Source organism: Euphorbia lathyris, chromosome 4 (genome assembly GCF_963576675.1).
Source record: "Euphorbia lathyris chromosome 4, ddEupLath1.1, whole genome shotgun sequence".
In the NCBI taxonomy this organism is placed as follows: Eukaryota; Viridiplantae; Streptophyta; class Magnoliopsida; order Malpighiales; family Euphorbiaceae; genus Euphorbia; species Euphorbia lathyris.
The window spans coordinates 73,610,536-73,631,452 of record NC_088913.1 but is presented as its reverse complement, the minus strand read 5'-3'; the positions used below and the strand labels follow the sequence as shown (position 1 = coordinate 73,631,452).

Genomic DNA, 20,917 nt, shown 5'->3' with positions numbered 1-20,917 from the left:
AACATATGCCATATAAAGCATTGCTCGAAGTTAGATGCTGACGTCGTTGAGTTGACTTTAGGGAAGAGGAAGTTGGTCGGTATGTAGTGAGCCTGATGGTGAGTCTGAGCAAGTGAGGTGGTTGATACCTCCCCTACGAAGCCTTTGGGCTTGCAGTACTCAGTTTCATAATTGATGTGCTTCATATCTTTTACTCTCCTCATCTTTGTTCCTTTTGCTTTCTACTTCAGGAGTGTTGCGAGGTACGTTGGGGTAATGATGATCTTGGTGCCTTTTACTGAGGTCACCATATAGTCAACATCGTCATCTGCTATCGTCAAGTTCTGGTAGAACTCAGTGACAAGCGTCGGATAGGTTTCTCTAGGTAGGGAGAACAGTGTTGTCCATCCGTTTTCAACAATCCACTGACAAAAGGGTTGCTCGGCTTCTACGAAGTCTTTCGAGAACCATCGTGAAATGTTGATTTTGGGATTTGTAAGATTTCTGTAAAAAGCGGTGAAGGTCCTTTCCCTAGGTTCCTTATTCTTCTCCTTCTTCTTTTTCTTAGAAGGAGTAGAGGTCTCAGCATGGGGATCCTGACCTAGGATGCTGACCTCAGTCATAGCCTGGTCATGCTGACCATGAGCTGGCTGTTCGGATTCTGAAGAGGAAGTATCACTGTATTCCTGTTCTTGACTTCTTTAGGAAGAAGAAGGGTTAATGTCTGAGTTTCTATCCTCGTAAAGGTCATTGTGGCTAGAGGAGGTTTGTTGTTCATCTCCAGATATGGCGTTCTTGAGGAAATGCAGAAAGATTTAAGGTTTGAGAGAGAGAGAGAGAGAGATTCAGTGCGAATATCAAGCGTAGAAGATAAACAGTGAAAAACTTTCACTATTTATAGCCGAAGAGGAGTGATTTGATAGGTCAATAAAACAGTGGGAATTCGAACCACTCAGCATCATTTAAGTATGACATTAATGAAAGATTACGGCGCATGGTTTACTAATGATGACGCTTATGCCATCCTAGTTGCTACTTAAATACGCGTGCAAACCCTAATTGTGCAAGTTGCTTTACTCAGTAATTGAGGTACTCAGTAGTTAAGGTACTGAGTATGCAAGATATTTCTATAACTCAGCATATAAGTTCACTCAACATGCAAAATCATTTAGCACATTTCATACTTAGAATTTATTGAAGAGGATTGAACATACCTACGGCTTCTCTCAGTATATTGAACTACTCACGAGCCAGTGGCTTCATGAAGATATCGACAAGCTACTCATCCATTGGGACGTGGGTCAGCTTGATCTCACCTTTGAGTGCATGATCTCTGATGAACTGATGCCTTATACTGACATGCTTCATCCTGCTATGCTGGATTGGATTCTTTGATAAGTCAATGGCACTTTTGTTGTCACATTTGACTTCAATTATTTTAGTCTGAACTCCATAATCATCCAGCTATTGCTTGATCCAGAGGACTTAGGCAACACAGCTTCCAGCAGCAATGTACTCAGCTTTGGTGGTTGACAGGGCTACTGACGACCGTTTCTTACTGAACCAAGACACAAGACAGCTTCTGAGGAAATGACATCCTCCTGAAGTACTTTTCCGTTCCAGCTTGTCTCGTCCGTAGTCAGCGTCAGTGTATCCAAGGAGTGTGAACTCATTAGTATTGGGATACTATAAACCTGCATTCACTGAGCCTTGCAAATATATAAGGATTCTTTTTACAGCTATGTAATGAGATTCCTTAGGGATAGATTGATATCTTGCATAGTAACATACTGAGAACTGAATATCTGGCCTACTTGCCATTAGACAGAGTAGAGAGCCAATCATACCTCGGTACAATTTGCTGTCTACTGACTTACCATTTTCATCAGCACATGACAGTATCAGTGCCCATTGGTGTAGATATTGACTTACAATTGTCCATTTCATACTTCTTCAATATCTCCTTTGCGTACTTAGTCTGACTAATGAATATGCCATTATTGCCTTGTTTGATTTGAAGTCCAAGGAAGAAGTTGAGTTCTCCCATCATTGACATTTCAAACTCAATTTGCATCTGCTTGCTAAATTCCTTGCACATAGACTCATTAGTAGCACCAAATATGATGTCATCAACATAAATTTGTGCCAGCAGGGTATCCTTAGCCTTTTTCTTTATGAATAAGGTTGTATTAGCTTTTCCCCTGACATAATTTCTAGTCAGTAGAAAGCTTGTTAGTCTTTCATACCAAGCACGTGGTGCTTGCTTCAGACCATACAAAGCCTTTTTGACTTTATAAACATGGTTTGGGAACTTGGGATCCTCAAACCCTGGAGGCTGATTAACATAAACCTCCTCATTTATAACTCCATTAAGAAATGCACTCTTGACATCCATTTGAAACAATTTAAAGTTCATAAAGCTTGCATAAGCACACAATATTCTTATAGCTTCTAGCCTTGCCACTGGGGCAAAGGTCTCACCGTAGTCAATACCTTCCTGCTGACTGTAGCCTTGAGCTACGAGTCTGGCTTTGTTTCTGACTATGTTCCCTTGTTCATCTAGCTTGTTGCGGAAGACCCATCTTGTTCCTATAGTCTTATGGCTTTTCGGATTTGGCACTAGATCCCATACTCAATTCCTTCTGAATTGGTCAAGCTCCTCTTGCATTGCACCCATCCAGAACTCATCGTTCTTAGCTTCGGAAAAGTTCTTCGGTTCAAGAACTGAGACGAAGGCTACATTGTTGAGGTATCTTCTGAGTTGATTTCTTGTCACCAGGGTGTTCTCAGCAGCATCGAGGATGTTGCTTTCAGAGTGTCCTCTTGGGATTCTGATATCTCTCGGCAGTGTAATGTCTTCAGCGGATTGTGTTTCAACAATCTTTGCAGGTTTAGATTGGTCAGCAGCTGCTGAGCTGGGATCATCTTCAGTTGTCTGATTGACCTTCTCTACAGGGTTAGTTTCATCGAACTCAATATGAACAGACTCTTCTAAGACTTGAGTTCGTTTATTGAAAATTCTATATGCTTTGCTATTTGTTGAGTAGCCTAAAAAGATAGCTTCATCAGCTTTTTAATCAAACTTGGCAAGGTTGTCCTTAGTATTTAGAATAAAACATTTACAACTGAAGGCATGAAAATATCCTATGTTAGGTTTTCGTCCTTTCCAAAGTTCATAGGGGGTTTTCCTCAGTATAGGTCTAACTAGAGCCCTATTGAGTATATAGCAAGCTATGTTAACAACTTCTCCCCAGAAGTACTTTGGAAGCCTATTCTCACTCAGCATTGTCCTGGCCATTTCAACCAGAGTTCTATTCTTCCTCTCAACTACCCCATTCTGTTGAGGAGTTCTAGGGTCAAAAAAGTTATGGTCAATGCCGCTGGCTTCACAGAATTCATCAAATAACTGATTCTTGAATTCTCCATCATTATCACTTCGAATGTGAGCTAATTTTAGATCTTTATCATTTTCAAGTTTTCTAACCAGTGTTGAAAACATCTCAAAAGTTTCATCCTTGCTACTCAGCAAGATGACCCAAGTGTACCTAGAAAAGTCATCTACAATGACCAAAGAAAATCTCCTACCACCCAAGCTCAGCGGTTGGACTGGTCCGAAAAGATCTAAGTGTAGCAACTCTAATGGACGTTTGGTTGAGACTATATTTTTAATTTGAAAAGGTTTCTTAGTTTGTTTTCCATACTGACAAGCATTGCATAATTGATCCTTTTCAAACTTAAGTTTGGGCAGTCCCTCAACTAATTGCTTTCTTGCTAATTTGGCCAGAAGGTCCATGCTTACATGACCAAGTCTCATGTGCAATAGCCAGGAATTTTCTTCCTTTGACACTAAGCATATTCTTTGAAAACTTCTTTTCCAAATTCAGCATAAAGACATTGTCAACACGATGGGCAGTTAAAATCAATTCATTTGTTTTCCCCTCGAGTATTTTACATCCAGAGGCATCAAATATAACTTTCCTACCGCTGTCATATAGCTGAGCTACGCTCAGTAGGTTATATTCAAGTCCTCTGACTAGGGAGACTGACTCAATAGTAGGATTTCTACCAACGGTTCCTGAACCTACTATCTTACCCTTTTTGTTATCTCCAAAACTTACACTTCCTCCATGTTTATGCACGAGTGTGATGAATTGAGTTTCATCACCAGTCATATGCATCGAGCATACGCTGTCAATGTACCATAACTTTGACTTCTCAGCACACCTCAGGCCAACCTGCAATACACTAGTTATTCTTAGGTACCCAAAGCTTTTTGGGTCCTGGTTTGTTAGGCTCAACAGGTGATACATTATATTTTATTCGGTGGCAACACACTTTTGTAGTGTAGCCATTCTTGCCACAAAAGTCACAATTGATCTTTTGCTGGCGAATCCATTTCCGCTGACCAGCACCTGAGTGCTGAGCATGGCGGCACACTTTTGTCGTGTGTCCTTTCTTCCCACAAAAGTCACACTGGACATTTTACTGGGGATTCCATCTCCGCTGACCAGTACCTGAGTACTGAGCGTGATGATGGGGATTTCTTTTATTCGGAACCCCGAGTTGGTTCTGAATAGATGTGATGTCCTTTTTCAGTTTCTTTGAATCTGATTGGACCTCAGTGACAAACCTATGCATGATTTTTAAGTTTTCATCCTGCCTGGTATTGTCTTGGAGAAGATGTCGAAGGTCACTGAGCTTGACCTCTTCTATCTCATCACATCGCCTGCTGAGTACTTTTACTTTCTTGTTACATTTTTTAACAAGTGTGTAAAGATCACTCAGGGCATTTATCATTTCATTTTTGAGCAAGGATAGGGGCGTTACCTCAGTAGATTGTTCCTCATTGTCTGAAGCATATGAGGGGTCAGCTTGCTCAAAAGGGCAGGGATCAGCAAACTCATCAGCCATGAAGTAGATGTTTGCTGACTCAGTGGCACCAGCTCCTGATGAGGATGATTCGTCACTATCGCTCCAAGTGGCCACCATTGCCTTTCTGCTTCTCTTCTTGTCCTTCTTCAAGGTAGGACAACTTGACTTGATATGGCAAGTTTGATGACATTCAAAGAATGTGATGGGCTTTGAGCTTTCTTTCTTATATCTGCTGTCGCTTGACTCAGCTTTGTATTTATCATTCCTTTTGAATGGCTTCTTGCTGTACTTGTCATTCTTGCGAAACAGCTGTAGACACCGAGTCGGAGGACCTGTGACGAAAACCTGAAACAAGACGGTCGAAGCGATTAATTCCGGAAGTTTTGAAAAATATATAAAGAATAATAAGCTGAGGAAAATTAACGGCACGGCGCGGGCACGCAACGGCATCCCGCACGCGGACGACGATGGTCGAACGCCCGCTTGACGGCTCGAGACGTGCGCGCGGCGTCCGTCGGACGCACCACGAGTGGCACGCTCTCGACGCCCGGGCAATGCCTGGGACCGCTGGCGGTGCGCGCCCTCGTGGGCCGTTGAGCACACGTGCCTGACAACGCGAGGCGCGCGTTCGGCGGCCGCGACGTGCGAGCGTCTAGCTGCGCGGAACGCGCGCTCGGCGGCCACGGTGTGCACGCGCTCGACGGCGCGGGGCACGCCCCGAGGGTCGCCGGGCGGGCACCCAACCACGTCGGGCGGACGCCCGACGAGGGTTGGGCGCTCGCCCAACTCATGTTGGGCGGCCGCCCAACCACAATGGGCGACGCCCAATTTTTTTTGGGCGTCGCCCATTGTTCCGGGATCCGTTTCCCTATATAAGGGCACGGATCCCAAGGTGAAGGAGGAGGCCTTTTTGGGGGAAAAAACTTTCTCACTCTAAACATTTTTAGAGAGAGAGAGTGGATTTTTTTGAGAAAAATATTTTTTTTCTCAAAAATTTCAAATTTCCTAAGTTCAATTTTTACTAAATTTTTATTAAAATCGGGAGATCGCGGTTCGTGGAATCAATCGGCTTCGACTGTCAGATACCGAATCAAAGGTATTATCCGAGGACTAGACTCTTTATTTTATTTAATTTATTTCTCTCCGTCTATTTATTTTTTATGCTATAGTTTTTATTCCTTTAGTCATTTATTTATTTTGTCACGTTTTATTTAGTTAGCATATTTATTTAATTTTCGTTTCGTGTTAAATAAAATTCGGTTTTGTTTTAAAATAAAAACCTCGTTTTGGATATCCCAATACGAACCGTGATCCGATAAAAAGGTAGTTCGGGTATCGAAAATGTTGTAATTATAAGTTTTTAATTTAAAAGAGGTTTCCAAATAACGTTTTAAAATAAAAACATCGTTTTAGGAACTTCCGTTTTCGACTATGATCCATCTTTGGTAGTTCGGAAGTCCAAAACGATTGAATTAGATTTAATTTAAAGCTTTTGAATAAATCTGGAAAATATTGGAGTGCTGCTGTAATTTGCCAATTCTGTCACTAAATGCTGTTTACCGACGGATTTTCCGTCGGTAAATCTGCCAAAACGTAAAAAATGCCATTTCGGTCCTTTTTTCTTAACTTTTAGACTTTTAATCCTTAGTATATATATATATGATTATGTAATACATGTTTTTCAACTTATTTTAGAACTTTAGTATATATATCTATTTTAGAATATTTGTATATCTCTTTTTATCCTATTTTGTAATATAAGTATAAATATATATATATGGATTTCCCTTTTTTATTAACTTAGGTTATATTTAAATATTAGTTACTTGATATTTGGAGAAATAATGAATAGGAATTAGCATATGGTATTTTTGATATTTAAACTATATTAATTATGTATATATATGTATAGTTTTTTTAGAATATTTGGATTATTTTAGTGATTATTGAGTTAAATTATTTTTAGATAAGTATTACTTTCTTAGTTATAGGATTTACTTATTATTTTCACATTTCAAAGTATAAGATATATTGTGTTTATTATCTTCATATGCATATAGTGATTTTTGGTTAAATCTTATTTTCTTATCTTCCTTTTGGATTTAAATGTATACATATATATATATGGTCTAAAACCATTTTCTTTATTCTTTTGGCCCATTCATGGGTCCATGTTTCAAAAGGGCTTCATTTGAGTGTAAATGTTAATTTATTGTAATTACAATGGGTAAAGAGTACATTAAATAAAAAGAGGAAAATAAATCACAAAAAGAGAGTTTTCAATTGAACTATTTAAATTAATGAGTTTTTTTAGATTTCTAATGTAAATAAATAGAGTCATTCTTGTTAACATTTCAAATCGTTTCTCAAAACACCACGTTTTAAAATCTTAGTCCGTTCCAACGACGGATTAAGCGAACATTGTAAATAAAATCGTTTTCTTCATGAATAATAGAATTTTTGAATCATTTTCTTAAAGAATTTGTACAAAATAAAATTGACTTGTATGTTTAACCATGTTTTCTCATTAAAAGGTTTTCATCTCAAACGTTTTCAAATACTCGAGTCGTTCCAACGGCGATTCAGGTAAACTTCATCAAACGGGGTTTTAAAACGCACCCTAATCGTTCCAACGGCGATTAAGGTGCGAACCATGTAAATAAATCCGTTTTGGGAAATAAGTTAATGTAGAATAAACACACGACATAATATTTAATACGGTTGTAAATAAATCACTTCTTTCTTCCCCCTCTCTGTGTATGTATAAACATAAATGGGTGATTCTTTACTGATGTGGCTTTTCAATATCATATGCTCAAAACGGTTTCTAAAAAGAGAAAGAAAAGGGTTTCAAATGAATTTTAAACTTAAAGAAGTATACGATTAGTCCGTTATCGCCTAACATGCTGAGTAGGAGGCCGGTGGTTCATAACCGGGCGATGTCGGGGTGTCTAGTAGCCTTTCTTCGGGAAGGAGCTAGCCTTCTCGGCTCGTACCTAAGTTTCCCGAACCCACACCGGTCTCCCGCAAGGGATCGGTGTTCATTTTCCCATTCGTGGGTGACGACTCTTCCATATCTCCGAGCTCCGGTCCTGCCGAGCAGCTTGATTCCACGATTGGTTGCTTTCGGCGCCAATCACCGCTTACGTCGCCATGAGGTTGTCCACCCCTCGGTCCGCCCGGGAGATTAGGCCGCGACACCTCGTCTAACAAGTGGCGACTCTGCTGGGGAAGCGAGAAATTTGATTCCGGAAGGCATGCACTAAGCCCTTAACGGGGACGGATCGTTTTACTTCTTTTCGTATGCATTCACGAGCATTATTGCAAACCCTTTGGATAATTTCCGCGAAACCTCTAGCGAGAGTCCATTCGTCGCTCGAAAGAGGCTAGCGTAAGTTCCCCCTTACAGTAAGGCGCCAGAGGGTCCCCATCCATTCGTTAGGGGCGAATCTGTGCGGTCCTGTGAGGTCCCGCGGTCAGCCGTGTCAGCATATAGTAGCCTTAGAAGTTTCCATAGGATTACCCGTTACTATTTTTGATGTGATAAATGAATCAGTTCGTGTTTTCAAACCGCCATGATACGTGTCTAATCCTAAATTATGTAAAGAAAATGAGACGATGCGTTAATATATACTCATGAACCGACATACTAATTACCCTAAAACATCGAAACGATTTGAACTAAAGACGACTTAGTCATCTCATATGAATGAACATGTGCGACCCGCCTTGTCCCTTTCGGTGTCCCGACGAAGGCACGTGTTCAGGAAATACGTTATAACGTAAGCACGTATTAGTATGAATCGGTTCGGTGTTAAGGATAGTTACATTTCGATACAAAAAGACTATATTAACGGTAGCTGTTATTCACATTCTTTAAATAAGTTAGGATAAAACGAGATCATGACGAAACGAAAACGAAGAACATTTCTGTTTCGAACGACCCTGTCGTAACGTGAAAAGTTTCGCACAAGTAGCCCGTCCCTTCCGAATGAAAGACGAGCTTTTATGTTATGCCTCATGTCGTTCTTAAGAGAAATGGATGTGCCCGTACAGATGACTAAGAAAATAAAGAAAAGAAAAATGAACTAATCGACCAAAATCATTCTGAATCTACGATATATGTTAAATCCCGCGAGTAGTTAAAGAAAATAAACCAATATCGTTGAATACGTGCCTCGGACGAGAGTATACCCCGTTTAAAATCTCGAAGCCGAATTAAGCCAAACCATATAATTGCGCCATATGGACGAGACTGCGGGTTTTGACTAACGACTCGATCATTTCGATCGTTACCAAAACTGCAAGAAATATGGCCCGATATACGTGTTTGCTTAAATTCGCGCCTAAAGGAAGGAAAACGGTGATATCCTCGCTTCGAGTAAACATGCGATTCAACAAAACGTTGATTTTCTATAACCACACTGAGATGATATATCCCGTGGATTGGGAGGAACAAAGAGTTGTAATTAGCCGAAAGATTATCGTGCGCTCAAAATAAGACTCACCGTCTTTTCACGTAGCAAAATGAGCAAACGGATCCTCGACGCTAAGAACAAACGCGTTACGCGATGAGTCCGTTCCCTAAAATAAAATCCAAAAGTGATTCCATCACTAAATAAACACGTGGTTACGTCTCTCGATAGATCCAAAAGATCCCGTTGTAATCCAAAAATCGAGACACGAACCCACGCGAACAAAAGGGAACGAGTCATTGACAATAACAAACGATTGAACTAGAAGAATAACTCGTACCACGTCTAAAAACTGAGATGCGCTCAAAGGGAATCAAAACCCGAACTAATGCGTCTCACGAAAGGACGAAAGACGAGTTATTCTGAAAGAACAATCCAACTTGGTCGATTTCTTAGTCACTGAACGTTGATACGTCAAAACGAACTGTATTGTCTGATGAATGATTTACTTTCCCGCAATAATCGACGGCATCACGCGTCCTCTGGACCATGATGTGAGCCCATACCAAAATCCTAGGAAAGAGACTTGGACCAACGAGTGTGTGGAGGAATAAGGATGGAAGAGAGATAATGTGATGAATGTGATTGTTATCTAACGTTTTCTTTCTCTTATTGCGATCTACTTACGCGTTATGTACGATTTTTCGCTAACTAGTTTGTTTGTATAGATTTATATATTGTTGTACATCAGTCGAGTCAGATTTAAGTTATAATGTGTTCTATGCTTAACGAATCATTGCAATCATACCATATAGAGCGTTGCATGCTAACCGCATTGCGTGCAGCCATTCTAGGTTTCATAGATTTAGGACGTGTTTATTAGGAAAGTGAGAAAGAGTCGACCCCAGCGTCGCGTGTCATTCAGGAGGCATACTAGTTATGTCGTGACGTATCCCATACGTCTTTGCCTTGTCATACCTATGTGTTGGGACGCATCCTATGCGACCTTGGCACATCTCGCGTGTCTTCACCGTGTCGTTTGTATGCTAGCTAGGAGGCATGTCCATTATGTCGTGACGTATCCTAGGCGTCTTCGCCTTAGCATACTATGTGTATGGTAGCGTACCTCGTACATTTTTCCAGTATCGTAGGCACCAGTCAGAAGGTACAACCATTATGTCATAGCGTATCCCCTACGCCTTGGTTTTGGCATACCCCGTATGTCACGGCACCTCCAATATGTCCTTACCCTGTCAAGAGGCGTACTGTTCTCTCGTGACGTATCCCCTATATCCTTGCTGCGTCATATCATCACGTGTCCACCCGTCGTGAGTCCCACCTGTCATGAGATGATGTATTCCTTGCATCTTTACTTTGTCATACTCCATGAGACGTAACGCACCCCATGCATCTTCCATTAATCATTCAGACACCGATCAAGAGGCGTACCCGTTATGTCGTGACATATCCCATATGTCTTTTCCGTGTTGTGCCTCGTATATTATGACCCATTCCTTGTGTCTCTACCATGTTATTACACACCGGTCAGAAGGTGTACTATATGTGTCATAACGCATACTGTACATCTTCACCTCATTCCTTGTGCCAAGCGAGGGGCATGAGTGGCATGCCCCACATGTCAGGGCAGGTCAGGTGCTTGTTCACCATGCTATGTACGTTAGATGAAAGGCATACCATTTGGGCCGTGACATATCCCATACGTCCTTACCTCGTCCCATCTTCCATATCGTGAAAGGTCCCATGCGTCTCCATCACGTCAGCTATAGACCAATCAAGACGTGTGCTCGATGCACAACTGTGCATCATGTACGTTCGGGTATCGTCAAGGTCGTACATCACGATAGGTCGCATATGCAGCTTCCATATCAGATACACTAGTCTAGAGCCGTATCCCATGTAACAGAAGACATACCCCGCATGTTGTGATGTGTCTCATATATTAGTCCGGAGGAGCACCTTTAGACCTTTAGGTATTCCCTACGTCTTCGCCATGTTATACTTTGTGGGGGATACACCGCACATGTCTTTATCATCCTGTTCATACCATTAGAGAGTGTACCTGGTGCATCGTGACATGTCACATGTGCCTTCACCGTGGTGTTTACATCATCCGGAGACATATCCCATATGTCGTAATGTATCCTGTATCCCTCTATCGTGGTTAGGCTTGTTTGGTGGTCATACCCCGCTTATCCTGACATTCGCATCTTGGGGCAAATCCTGTACACTGTCTGCACGGTCAACTCAAGACGTACTAGGTGTGTCGCCATGTCACCGACAACATATCGGTTGTTCAAAAAAAAAAAGAGAAAAAATTATCACGACGTCGGTTCCCTCGAGACTCGAATTAACCATTCATCACATGTCTCACACACGTCCTACTTACGCCTCAAGACATACCATGTATGTCGCTACGCCTTAGCCAACACATCTCAAGATTATGACTGGTACCTTGATCTCAAATAGAACCATAATCTCACAGGTCGTCGTCACCTCCCTTTCGTATCTCAAGACATACCCACGGATGTCGCCACGCTATACACCATGCCTAGGTGATTCCAAATTACGTTGTGGTATTATCCATGCCCCTCACCTCGTAGGTTGCCATCATAACCTTCGCACGCTAAGACATGCCACGTGTGTCGGCGCGCCGTGCACCTATACTCCAAAGTTACGTGGTTGTAAGATCGAAACCTTAGGTGCATATCCCATGCTAAGACATGCCACGTGTATCAGCTTTCGGTGCATATCCCGTATGTCACCGCTTGTGCCTTAGTCATACGTTGGGCCTGGTCAAAATGTGCCCCACATGTCGCCTTGTCATTGACAATATTTGTAGCCCACGAATATGTCCTTAGGCTATCCAATTCTGGACCGACCTTTGACGCGTGTTCCGTATGTCATCCCTCGCACCTTACTCACATATCAAAGATTGAGTCATTTATACCATCCAGTCAGGGTTAAGCTTGTGGCACACACCCACATACGCGGTTCGGTACGTCCTATTCGCATGACAAATGTCGAGTCACTCATGACATTGAGTTCCAGTCGAATCCGGGGCAAGTTCATATATGTCATCACGTGCATCTTGCTTACACCCCCAACGTCGAGTCATTTGTATCGACAAGTTCAAGTTGGACTTTTGGCCCGTACCTGTCATATAGAGTGATTCATGTCATCGAGTCTAAGTCACACCCTTAGGCACGTACCCTATGGGGCCGTCTCGAGCATCCCGCTCATACCTCGACACACTGAGTCGTTCATGTCGTGAGGTTCCTATCAAACTCTTGACGTACGCCCTGTAAATTGTCACTCATATCTTGAGTACGCCTCAAATAGCGGTTTGTTTATGTTGTCAAATCCTCGACACGCTCCCCTTACACCCTTGGTATTATTGTCTATGCGCCCCAAACTCTGAATTGCCTTATTTACGAGTCTGAGACATATGCCCTATGTGTCGCTATTTGGGTCTCGCTCGTATCAGTAGTATCGAGTTGTTCATACCGCGGCTAAATCCAACATTTGGCACTTACCTTGAAGGTCTTGGTGTGCGTCCCCGTTGCTCCTCGAGTTGTTCATAGTAATAGGTCCTAGTCATCTCAAATATCGGGGATGAACCCTATACGTCGTAAATATCCACATAAGATCTTTAGGGATTCTCATAAAACATGTCATCATCAGGTTTGCACTATGAAACAAATTGACCTTCGACACGTACCGGGTAAGTCGTCGTTTCCGTCTCGTTGATACCTCGATCGAATTAGGACACTTCTCATTCTACCAGACGCACCGATGTCCGCAAATTCATCGAGGTATTTGGGGTCTGTGTTCACTATTGCAATCTCAGGTTCAGGAATCATATGACTTGGGTCTGATCTATATCTTCTTAATACTGACACGTGAAATGCATCATGTATGAAAGATAATTCTGGTGGTAAAGCTAACCTATAAGCCAATGGTCCAACTCTCTCAACGATCTCATAAGGCCCGATGTATCTTGGATTCAACTTCCCTCTTCTGCCAAAACGAACTATTCCTTTCCATGGGGATATTTTTAAAAACACTTTATCTCCAACTTTATATTCCATCTCCCTTCGGTGCTGATCCACATAGGCTTTCTAACGTTCCTGTGCAGCTTTTAAATACTTCTTTATGACATTGATCTTCTCAACAGTTTCCTGGACTAACTCAGGTCCTTCCAATTGCCTCATTCCTTCAACATCCCAACATATAGGGCTTCTACATGGTCTTCCATATAATGCCTCATAAGGTGCCATGCCTATACTCGAATGATAACCATTATTATAAGCAAACTCCATAAGAGGTAAATGTATATCCCACTCACCTTGGAAATTAAGAACACAAGCTCTCATCATATCCTCTAAGGTCTGAATAGTTCTTTCTGATTGTCCATCTGTCTGTGGATGAAAAGCTGTACTGAAATGCAATTTTGTTCCCAAGGAGTGCTGTAAACTGCCCCAAAATCTAGATGTAAATCTAGGATCACAATCTGAAACAATAGATATAGGTACTCCATGCAATCTCACAATTTGTTCCACATAAAGTCTAGCCAATTTATCCATCGAGTCTGTCTGTTGAACCGGTAGAAAGTGAGCAGATTTTGTAAGTCTATCCACTATCACCCATATACTATCGTGTCTACGCCTTGTTCTTGGCAATCCCATCACAAAATCCATAGTGATCCTCTCCCATTTCCACTCTGGTATGGTTAAAGGTTTTAGTTTTCCCACGGGAGCTTGATGTTCGGCTTTAACCTGTTGACATGTCAAACATTTGGAAACAAAATCAGATACATCTTTCTTCATTGTAGGCCACCAGTAAAAAGGTCTCAAATTTCTGTACATCTTTGTCATTCCTGGGTGCATAGCATAAGGAGAATTATGTGCTTCCTGTAGAATTTCTGATCTTAAATCTGCTACATCTGGAACACATAATCGACTACCTATCATCATAGTTCCATCATCTTCCACAGAAATATCAGGTCTTTTACCTTGTTGTACACGATCTCGCATTTTCTGTAAATAAGGATCATGCCATTGTGCTTCTTGGATCCTTTCTTTCAAATCTGGTTTTACTCGTAGTGTAGCGATCAAACCTGTTACTTCATTTACTTCTAACTGCACATCCATGGCTCGCATCTCCACTAGTGAATTTAAACTATAACTCTTCATACTAGCCACAATATCAACACTCTTTCTACTCAAAGCATCTGCAACCACATTAGCCTTTCCTGGATGGTAATCTATTGTACAATCATAATCTTTTAACAGCTCAATCCATCGTCTTTGTCTTAGGTTCAGCTCCTTTTGTGTAAAGATGTACTTCAAACTCTTATGATCAGTGAGAATCTGAAATGTCTCCCCATATAGGTAATGTCTCTATACCTTCAATGCATGGATGACTGCTGCCAACTCTAAGTCGTGTGTGGGGTAATTCATCTCATGAGGTCTCAGTTGCCTAGAAGCATATGCAATGACTTTCCCATTTTGCATTAGAACACATCCCAAACCTTGTCCCGAGGCATCTGTATAAACAACAAAGCCACCACCTTCAGAAGGTAACACTAACACTGGTGCAGAAGTTAATCTCTTCTTTAGTTCCTCAAAGCTTTGGTGACATTTATCATTCCACTGGAATACAACTCCCTTTCTCAGCAATTTAGTTAATGGACCTGCAATCAGAGAAAAACCCTCTACAAATCTCCTGTAATAACCAGCTAACCCAAGAAAACTCCTAAGCTCTGTAACGTTCTTTGGCGGTTCCCATTCATCAATAGCTTTAATTTTGGAAGGGCCGGGTTGAACCCCTTCACCTGACACCACATGACCAAGGAATACAACTTTATCCATCCAAAATTCACATTTGCTCAGCTTTGCATACATCTGATTATCTCTTAAAATTTTCAAAACAATTCTCAAATGTTGTTCATGCTCACCCACAGTCCTTGAGTACACTAGGATATCATCAATGAACACCACAACAAACTTATCTAGATATGGCTGAAAAGTCTTGTTCATTAATGCCATGAAAGCTGCAGGAGCATTAGTCAAGCCAAAAGGCATCACAAGAAACTCAAAATGACCATACCTTGTACGAAAAGCAGTTTTAGGTATGTCAGCTTCTGCAACTCTCAACTGCCAATAGCCCGATCTTAGATCAATCTTTGAAAAATGACGAGCTCCTCTAAGCTGATCTAGCAAATCATCAATCCGAGGCAATGGATACTTGTTTTTCACTGTCATTCTATTCAGTTGTCTGTAATCAATACACAATCGCATACTTCCATCTTTCTTCTTCACAAATAATACAGGTGCTCCCCACGGTGAAGTACTGGGTCGTATAAGCCCCTTCTCAAGTAGTTCTTCTATTTGTTTCTTCAATTCTTGTAATTCCATTGGAGCCATTCTATATGGAGCAATTGATATAGGAGATACTCCTGGCATGGTCTCAATAGGAAAATCAATCTCCCTATGAGGTGGTAATCCTGGTAGTTTATCTACGAATACATCTGCAAAATCTCTCACCACTGGAATATTCTCCAATTTACCTCCATCCTCCCTAGTGTCCACAACATGAGATAAATATGCCTCACACCCATTTCTAATCCATCTGATTGCTTGAATTGAAGATATTAAACAAGACGGCACAACCTTTCTCTCCCCAACAAATAACACAGTTGATTCTGAATTAAAATGTAACACAACTTCCTTTGAACAACAATCAACTTTAGCTTCATATTTACACAGCCAATCCATCCCCAAAATAATATCAAATTCTCTAAACCCCATAACTACTAAATCTATAGGGAACTCACTTCCCCTCACTTTTATAGGACAATCTCTCAGAACCTGATTTACAATAACATTATTCCCAACTGGTAGGATAACTCCCACATCATATCCTAATGGTTCTACCTTCCCATTTATTTTCAATATAAACTCAGGTGTTATGTATGAATGAGTGGATCCAGGGTCAATCAAAACAAAAGCTAAGGTATCAAGGATAGAAATTGTACCGGATATAACCTCTGGTGCTATTTGAGCTTCACCCCTCGTCATATTGAAGGCTCTATTTCGTGGTAAATTTTGTGTCTGTCCACCCATAGGAGCATCATGTCTACCCCCTCTACCTCCTCCTCGACCTCTGCCTCTGCCTCTATCCACTCCAGCTGCACCACCTCCTATATTAGACTGAGGTTGAACTCTCTCTCCTCTATCAACTAATAAGGGACAATCATTACGATAATGGCATGTTTCTCCACACTCAAAACATGTACCCTTCTTAAATGAACCATAACACTCTCCTGTGTGAGATCGGCCACATCTGCCACAAACCAGGGAAGGTCCCCAACACTCACCTCTGTGTACCCGTCCACATGTCTAACAAGCTGGAAAAGATGTTGTCCTCGCTCCTCTTCTATACCCACTATTAAACCGACCACCTGAAAATCTGTTACTACCAACAGATGGAGCACTACTCAAAACATCTCCAAATCCGCCTCGTGATCTAGTCCCACCACGATGGATACTACTACTACCTCTAAATTGTTGAGAATAGCCTCTAGAAGAAACTGAGAATCCACCTCTCTTTGATGGCCTGCTAGACTGGCCCTCTGTATCAAATCTAGCCCTTTTGGTTACAAAAAGTTGTTCTCTATCTTTCACAATTTCCTCAGCTCTGAGTGCAGATTCTATTAACAATCTAAAGCTCGTTTCATGTGCATGAATCCCCATTCTAACATCTGGGTGTAGACCATGTTCAAACCTACGACATTTTGCTTCTTCTGTAGCCACATTTGCATGTGCATATTTGGCTAAGGTGTTAAACTTAAGCTCGTATTCAGCCACAGACATATCCTCTTGCATAAGGGTCAAAAACTCTGTTTGTTTCCTATCTTTGTATATCATTGGCATGTACTTATTAGTGAACAACTTCTTGAAAATATCCCATGTTATTTCAGTTCTAATTCTTGTCCTTTTTATAGATCTCCACCATTCTAAAGCTTCTCCAGTGAAAAGATTAGAAACATATTTGACCATTGAGTCTAGTCGACATTCTGTGTTCTCAAGTACATCTTCAATCTTGGCCCACCATTTATCAGCTATATCAGGATCTGTGCTACCCTCAAACTCTGTTGCACCCATCTTTTTAAGCCTTTCAAAATTTTTATCAAAGATTGGCGCATCTCGACGAGCTTGAACACGTGGCTGAGGCTGACCTTGAGCCAAATAGATTCCCATCATTTCTTCAAACTGGTTATAACCCTGCGGATAACCTGCATGTCCTGAAGCTCCTATATGTTCTGAGCCCCCAAACTCATGAACATGACCAACTGAACCATGACTAGACACATTACCGGATTGTCCATTCTCACCATCAGACTCCATAACCCTACATGAAACATGACCATGTCAACATGCTTTAGAATAAGAAAATATGATTATGTGGTCTTAACCTAGGAATCCAAAACAAGTCATACACAACCTAATCCCTAGGAAAGTAGACCCGCTCTAATACCACTAAATGTAACCCCCTCACTTGGATCACATGATATCTCACACAATATCAGTTATAGACATGCTTTCAATTCTCAATCATATAAACTTCAATCTCATATAAACTTTACATATTATACACAAGAGAAAGCATTTACAATTTACAATACACGTTTAAGTCATTATCCTACAAAAGTACATCACAAGACTCCAAAATGCCTAAATGAGAATGGACTGACACTGCTGGTGCGACCTTAAGCAAGAAGAACTCCACCTAACCTGTAAAATCTATTGGTAAGGGGTGAGCTGCCTACTCAATAAACATATTACGCATATATGTATATACAAAAGTAATGTAAAGAGCACAAAGCAAAATATATCATTAGTACCAAGTTAGAATTTATTCATTTGTTTCACTTATTATAATAATACTTATTTTAGAAAGGCCTTGCTGTACTTAAACAATATATATAAAATGGTCCTTGGGCCCAATCTGTATTCCGGCTCACTAAATTCGGAATACAATCATCTGTGCTACGGAGGAGTTACACTCAACTCACGTACTCATATATCTCAACACATGTGATTCCGGCTCACAGTATTCGGATAGCACTCTCAACTTGGACCATTTCACATATCCATCTAAGCAAGCTCATATTCATTTATAATCCAACCATTATTCAGTTCCAGTATGTGCATAAGGCTCAACATGCCGTATTTACTCATAACACTGCAACATACTCAATCATATCACTTTCTTATCAATAATAACGTATCATAAACACTCAAACATTATTCACATCATTCACATCAGATTCAACCACATCTAACACTCAACAAGTCACAAGGAACAATACATTCATACACATATATAAGCAATATGCTTACCGTCGCACTTGGTTCGATCTATTCAACACGATCGGGTGTGCGTTCAATTGCACCTTGTCCTCCTAATGTCACATAACATTTATACCATTAGCCTTAACATAAACTTAATGACAATATACACTAATGAATGCTCTATGATTTACAAGACACTAACTCCACAAAGTTCATGCAATCTAATCCTTTTGTCTTAGATCATCACATGACCTACTTGTACACATTCTGCCATAACTTTCTCTATATGAATCCAAATGTCCTGTTTCTTGAACCTACTGAAACTAGACATATATGGGTATAACATATCCAACATTCACATTAATATCACTTCTACACAATATATGGAATGCGAAATGATTATGTCCTATTTCCAGCCAAGAAACAGACTACCCAGATTTGCATCTACCATAATTCACTCAACCTAGCTCACACTAAACATAATGGATTGTCAAATAATTTTACAGACATATACTTCAAGTAGTTAGGAACACTTTTTTATAAATAAACTTTCCTAAATTATGACTATAAGGTCCTCAAAATGCTACATCAACATGGCTGCCTCACATGACATTCCATTTCGAGGCAGTCATGATCCATCTAGGTTTTATTCCTCTATATATGGAATTAAAGTCCCATATTTTACAGGGGGTTTCCTAACACATATAGGAACATAGTTTATTCTTTATGTATCTTCAAATTCGAACAATATCAATATGAAAAACATGCTCCAAAATGACTGAAAGCAGTACCCTAGATTTCTGTTTAGGGCACTTGATACATATCTTTCATTTGGACAGCCTATAACCACTTTAAACAACACCAAAACTCAACAAACTCAATCACAACTCATCCACAACAAATCCTATAATCATACCTAGGTATTTCAGAATCTCCAACTCATAGAAAACAAGCTAAAACAACATACTAACCTTCAACTTGTGTCTATCACCTAGTATGCTTCCTAACTTGACTTGTTTGGCTTGAAAATGGAAGAAATTGGAAGATTTTTCTTTGGAGGGTGTTAGGACATGAAAAAGGAAGGTTTGCTGAAGCTTTGGTCGAAATTGTGGCTGAATATCATAAGGATTGAGTTGTGCACATCCTTTGTAAAATGAAGAGGTGTATTGTGTCTTAATATTGGGGTGACACCTCATGCTTGCTCACAAACCTCAAATTCAGCCCTCCTAAAGTGTAAGTTAATCAATTTAGGACATATAAATTCATTCATTCATTCATTCATTTATTTAAGTCCTAACTTAATTAACCAATCGTTACATCTTAATGACACACTAATCGCCTACTAATCGCACGATAATCGCATTATGCATACAAAACTTCTACTGACAATGAAATGAATCTAAAATATATGTATTCAATCATGAAAACATATATGAATGTGGGAAGACTCATGTGTTAGGGTTTTGGGGATGTTACACAGAGGTAGAGCCACGCCGAATACGGACGACAGAGCGACAAAACGTAGAAGACAAGAACAAGGCGGAGCCGCCATCATAGGAGGCAGACTCGACTCCAGACGGAGGTAGAGGGTGTATGCAAAATAGTCAAGTCGTCTGGCCATTCGTTTCTGATTTCCCATCTGTGTTAGATGGGGGCTAGTTTAGGTTTAGGGTTAAATTAAGTTTGAGATGAATTCGTATGAGGACCTTAAGGTTAGATTAAATTAGAGTCATTTGATCAAAAACCATCTATGTACTACGGAGTCTTTGTTTTGTTTTTGTTTTTTTTATAAACTGTACTAGTGAGTCTTTTTTTAAAAAGGAAATGTACCAATGAGTCTTAAAGAACTAAGAATACATATATGATATTTTAGTTTTATTTTTTTTATCATTTATAAAGAAAAAAATTAGTATTTAAAATTATATATTAATTGAAATATTCATGTTATTAATTATAAAAGTATGAAAATATGAATTATCATAAAAGTTATATATAAAAAATTATAAAAAATTTAAATCAAAATTATTAAATATAATTTTGTTTATATATATATTTAAACTAAATTTTGAAAATTCTTTATGCTATATTAATTTAAGTTATAATTTATAAATTATTAAATAAATTAATTAGATTAGATAGATGAATATTTAATTATATTTGATATTATCTATTATTGAATTAATATTATTTATCATGGTTCTGTTAGAACCGTGGCAAATAATGTTATTTGCCACGATTTCATAACAACCGTGGCAAATAAGGTACCTTATGCCA

General features: G+C 40.0%; 1 pseudogene; it reads right to left on the bottom strand.

Moving 5' to 3' along the window:
- Positions 1 to 2,611: 2,611 nt before the first annotated feature.
- LOC136227241 (uncharacterized) lies at positions 2,612 to 18,465 on the bottom strand (annotated as a pseudogene).
- Positions 18,466 to 20,917: the final 2,452 nt, after the last annotated feature.